Source organism: Mastacembelus armatus, chromosome 15 (genome assembly GCF_900324485.2).
Source record: "Mastacembelus armatus chromosome 15, fMasArm1.2, whole genome shotgun sequence".
Lineage (NCBI taxonomy): Eukaryota > Metazoa > Chordata > Actinopteri > Synbranchiformes > Mastacembelidae > Mastacembelus > Mastacembelus armatus.
The window spans coordinates 12,057,541-12,063,540 of NC_046647.1; the positions used below are offsets into that span (position 1 = coordinate 12,057,541).

Genomic DNA, 6,000 nt, shown 5'->3' on the forward strand with positions numbered 1-6,000 from the left:
CTGTGTTTTTATCTCTACACGCAGCTTATTGTTCTCCTGAAATCTGTAACATTAGCAAACAGAATTTTTATGTATATACTGGAATTTCTACGGTTCTCCACTTTCAAAATTGAGCTTCCTTAGACTTAGACTAAACTTTATTGATCCGAAAGGGAAATTGCCTGGTCACTTAGTTCACAAAACACTATGTGAAAAATATCAAAATAAGATGAAAAGTAACATATATAAAAATAAGATAAAATAATAAAAATACAAATAAGATAAAATAATAAAATAAGATTAACATAATACAATATTATAAGCTGAGAGATATACCATTTGCATATGTACAAATCTACAAGGAAAATATAAGTATATATACCCAACACTGTATATAAGTATATATACCCTACACTGTATATAAGTATATATACCCTACACTGTATATACATACAAAACATAAACATGTGGGATAAGTGAAAAAGGTGCAATAACAAACAATTCCTCTTGTTGGTTTTTACAAAACCATAAAATGAAAGATCAAAAGCCGCAGACTTCTAAAATAATAGTATTCACCAAAATTCCAGACTGTAAACATCCTTGGCCATTCACAGAATATGCTTCAGTTCAAGTTTGATAAGAGAACTGAGGATGAGAAGGCAGCGTTTGTTTATTTACTCCTCCAGAAATATTTCCAAGAAAAGCAAGAGAGGCTTTTACACATACATCACAGACTGTATGAGCGCACACACTATACCCATCTCCAAAGACAGCATGCAAGCAAATAAATGTCTTATTGTACAATGTAAATTACGGCCAAACAGACATGCACACGAAGGAATATGCTGTTGATATGTTATGAGCTGAGACTGCATGCTGTGATAGTCCACTAAACACTGAGATGCAGACACATACACACTGCCATGGACTAAATAGGGCACGTCCTTACAACACCTAACCTATACAAATATGAAGCTATGAGCTCACCGTGCTTCGCACTCGTACCTTGGTGTGGGTTTGAGAATGTCTATGAATTTTTAAAGAAAGCAAATAACATCCAAAAATGGAAAAAGAATGAATTCTACATCAGATAAGCATGTTTTTCTTTGCTCATTCACTAATGCACCCACAGCACCCCTCTCTCTTTCCCTCGGTCCCTCCCTATCTGGCAGCAGGCCAGTTTCCGAACATGGTGATGGAGCAAAAGAAAATTGATTTCTAAAGAGCTCTGTCTGCTTTGCCCAGATATGAAATATGCAACCAGTTATTAGTCTAACACTGATATTAACATAACATGACAACCATGTCAAGATATATATTAAAGATGTCTCTCTTGTTCCCTCTGATACATGAAATAGGCAAAAAAAAAAAGATAAACTGACACTTGTTCAAAGGATACCAAATCATTATCAATATTGCACAATTGTGAGGACTTCTGCTTTGTCTGTGAGGAAAACAAGCATTTAAAAGCTGTTTGGAAACGGTTGGCACTGCATTGATGCTGCAACGAGACAGATTTAATATCCTGATCGTGTAGACAGGGACAGCAGTCTGTCCCATTTAATTTATTATGCAGCTATTAATGAATGTACACTAAGAAAGGTCAAAGGGCCTAGACACTGATGTACACTGATGGACGAGCAAACACACACATTAACACAGATGCTGCAAAGACTGACATGCGCAGAGTCCGCAGAAAGGTCACAGCATACGATGGGTGAGAAAAAGATATTTGAAGAAGATATGCTGCCTGTTGCTATGGAGCACTCCTAGAGGGAAAAACATACACACACCTACTCACAATGCTCTATCAATCTTAACAAAACTAGAACAATCACACGCCTGTGAAAAGAAACACGTTCACGCGCTCGCTCTATCCATCCTTGTCCTATTAAAGAAAGCACAGCAGCCACTTCTCAAGAGCATCGCTGCCTGAAATTATTGCTGGGTGTGTGTCTTTAATTGTGTGTGCATGTACAGTACTTTGTATAGAATGAAAGTGGGATCTTTACAAGAACATTGCTTCTCTGTTTATTCTCTCAGGATTGGGTAAATTATGCCAGTTGGTTAATCAGGATCTCCCCAGATGCAGTTCAGCACATCATGAGAGACAAAAAGAGGAAATAGCCAACCTTTTATGAACGTACTTATTATATGGCTTTATTTTTTTTCTTGCATTTAAGTGTCAGTGTCAGAAAAGAGCAAAAAATATCCATTACAGTTTCCTTGAGCCCAAAATGATGTCTTGAAACTACCTTCCATTTTTTCCTCATTTGTGCTTGAGAAATTACAAGTGAATAAGCATGTGTCAAAATGGTGGCCAATTAACTTTCTGTCTTCTGATAGATTACTCAACTAATTATTCCAGCTCTGTTTTGGATCTGTTTGGAACTGCATTTCAAAGAAGCCATCTTGACCTGTGACAACATGCGATGGACGTTTTTTACTAAAGTCTCACATTTTGTTAACCAACCGATTAATCGATTATTTGGCAGATTCTCAGCAATGAGAATAAACGTTAGTGGGGACTCTAATATGATTTATTTCTGTTCTAGTCTCTAAGACACTCTGCTGCACCTGTCTGCTGCACTGACATGAAGTACAATAGAACTCAGTGCCAGCGAAATTCATCACAGTCCAGGACTGAACATCTCTTTTGCTGACGTCTGATCAATAGTCGTATGTAAATGAAGCATGAATCCTTAGCTCTGGTTTTGGGCCACATGTAGAAAAACTCACCCAGTTACAACTTAAAATACAGAATGTGCAGCAAGTGCACGTTTGGGCTAATGAAATGACCTTTTATGAGGCTGATGTGATGATTTTGTGTGATGACACAAAGAAATTCAATTATTTTACTTCATGACACTTCATTACAGTATGTTTGAATGAGTGATGTTTGTGGATAGCCTGTACTGCGCGTGTGTGTGTGTGTGCGTGTGTGTGTGTGTGCGTGTGTGTGCGTGTGTGTGTGCGTGTGTGTGCGTGTGTGTGCGTGTGTGTGTGTCAGTGCTGGTGACAGGCAGATGAGTGCTATGAAAAGGCCATAAGCTGGTATCATCCTGCCACAGATGCACAGTATAAGTCTGACTGGACATTCTTCTCAAAGTGACAAATACTTGCAATGAAAGGGCTCTTGCAATGAGATGGCTGGGAGCCAATGAAACTCTATGCAGCAAGTATCACAGCTAATCCATAGCATCCCTGACATGTGTCTCATTTCCATCTTTCACAGAAAGCCATTATTGAAGGTGAGACAGAGGCTGAATTTACAACGCTGTGAAAGGTTCCCAAATCACCAAAATCACTGCAAAAATGAAACCATAGCGTGTTGCCAGCTTTCTCTAAATTCATGTAGCTCTGCACTAAAGCTAACATGCTTAGTGAATGACTTGAATGGCTGATTGCTAAAAATGTCAAGCAGAAACTCCAACCAATTCTGCTTTTTCTCCGTCTATGTCTCCGTAAACAGACTTTGTTTGGGCTTGACACTGTTGGCCAGACACAAGGACACATCCTGGAACCTGACTCTGGACAGTGACAGACATTTTTCACTATTGTATTAGATTTTACAGACCATAATAATAATGAATCAGCTAAGTGAGACATCATTCCAGCCTAATTCATAATGAAAACACTTGCTAGTTGCAGCACTAAAGAACATCAGCCCAACATCCTGGTGGTCAAGATCCTGAAACCTAGAAACAGGATTAAACGGGCTAAAGCTGAAGAATATGAGCATAATAGGAAAACTATTAGGACTAGTTGCTGTATATTATAAAATGTACAGGCTTATGCAATGCAGGTAAATCTAGAGATTTAAAAAAAAGTTTGCAAAGGTCACTACAAACTGACCCTCGGTATCCCAGCAGGAATCCCATAGACATATTCAGTGATTTAAGGTGCTAAAACTTCCGCGGCTCCGCTTCGAAAACACAACGTAAACCAACGAGGTCAGTGCCGGTCAAGCAGTTCAGTCTGTTGAACAGATTGTACTGTCGGTATTTAACCATTCAGCTCGTGGTCCATCACTCACCTTGTGCAGAGGCAGCGTCTCCTCTCCGCGAAACCCGCAACCATCCGCCAGCCGCCGGTCTGTCACCCTCTAACACACCTGTGCCGTAAAATCCCTCCAAACTTACGCGGAGTCTTGTCGGGCGGCGGTGACGAGATATTTGCTTTATTTCTGGGTTTAAATCGCGTTTCCTCCAAAAACAAAACAAAAAACAAAACAAACAAAAAAAAAAACCCCAAAACAAAAGTCCAACGAGCTGCTCCTCTCGGTCGTGATGCGATGTCCTCTAGCGACTCCTGTCTTGTCCGTAGCGTCGTAAGAGCAAACCGGAGCTCTGTTGATACCATCCACTACTACTGCGCACAGAGGGCGCAAACAAAAACAAAGCAAGCAGTCCCGACACGAGGGAGGGCGACACAAGGAGAAAAGAAGAAGAAAGTGTGAGCAGCCTTCACCGGGATGAATGAAAGGCAGACGGTGTGTGTGTGTGTGTGTGTGTGTGTGTGTGTGTGTGTGTGTGTGTGTGTGTGTGCGTGCGTGCGTGTGCGTGCGTGTGTGTGTGTGTCAGTGTGGACTGGGTGCTCGATTTTCAGAGAGAGAGAGGGTGAGTGAGTGGGAGCACTGGTCGAGTGAGTAGGTTTTCCGCACAGAGCACCCACATTAATATCATCTTACATAAAAATGAACAGAGACAGACAGAGAGCCCAGTTTCCATTTCAACTTAGCACCGTGACTGATCCTGATCGTGCGTTTTATACTGGTCAGGTGTGCTGCAGCCATCCTGCCACACTCTGGTATTTAATACACTCTTGTGGCTTTATTATTAGGCCGTAAAGGCTTCCAACTTCCCAAAGTGATGCAAAAGACATATTGGGTATTTTGAAATCTAACACCAAATTACACCCGATTTCCTTGGGATTAGTTACAAAGTTTGACCTGAAAATGATTGATGAGAGTGAAACAGGTTAGAAATCACTCTTTGTCTTACAGACCAGAGACATCATGTAACCTATGAGGAGAGCTGGGAGGTTATGCTTGATGTTTCATTGAAGACAGGGAACTGACCTGGATAAATTATTGTTTTATGGTATTTGCATTGAACATTTAGATTAATACAGTTAATCTTTAAACAATTTGTAAGAATGCTCAAACCTTACCTCAATATTTCAGACTTTTATTAAGCAAAAATGCCATGCTGCGTCTGTATTCAAATCTGAGAATGAGAAGTGCTGTTGAACTGCAGTTGAGGGATGTCAGATTCATCTCAGAGAACTTGTGATTATGCCAATTTCACTATTTTCTAGCTTTTTATGAACTTAGTCAATGCAGTTTTTCAAAAGACAAATCAGTTAATGAAAATAACCATGAGATGCAGCACTACTTCACTGTACCTGACCAAGGCAAAGGGAGTATTTCCACAGCAGTTTATTTTTCCTACATTAGATGTTATGCATGCTGATGTTACGCTGAAGATGCTGATTAGCCAGCAGCCACTACAATATGAGTGTGATTGCTTTATGTCGCTGTAGGCCTAATGTTAAACACAGACCCCCTGTGTAGGAACAAGCTCATTAAAAACTGGCAGATTCCACAAATCATTATCTCAGCAAAGACAGATTGCTGCAAATGAAGCCTTATTTCAGAAAGGATGTATTTCTAAGAAATGTGAATAAATAAACAGTTGCTTTTGAATCCCAGCCAAATCAAGACAACATTACACGTGCATGAATCATGGTCCAAGTCACAGACACCACATATTTGGTGCCAGAGTGCCTTGCAGAGCCAACAATAACCACCTTTGATCTATCAGAAATGGCATTAACTCACTTTGGACCTCAGATGCTTTCCATAGCAATCATGTGCACCAAATGTAGAGCTGGGGTGAAAAGAATGACATTGCTATGCCACTTTTTTTTTTTAAACAGTTTTTCTGTTCAATTATCCTGAGTCTTTTTGAAACGGCACATTTTTTTGCTAGTGTATAGATGTGTATTCATTCCAGGAGA

The 6,000-nt window shown here is 40.0% G+C and overlaps 1 protein-coding gene across 2 annotated transcripts in view; it reads right to left on the bottom strand.

The window, feature by feature from the left end:
- The window catches only part of LOC113132259 (zinc finger matrin-type protein 4), a 44,925-nt gene extending 40,226 nt beyond the window's left edge, over window positions 1–4,699 (bottom strand). For both annotated transcript variants that reach the window (XM_026310240.1, XM_026310241.1), the window contains exon 1: window positions 4,016–4,699. The gene's annotated coding sequence lies outside the window, so the exon portion shown is untranslated. The remainder of the gene's footprint in view (window positions 1–4,015) is intronic.
- Window positions 4,700–6,000: the final 1,301 nt, after the last annotated feature.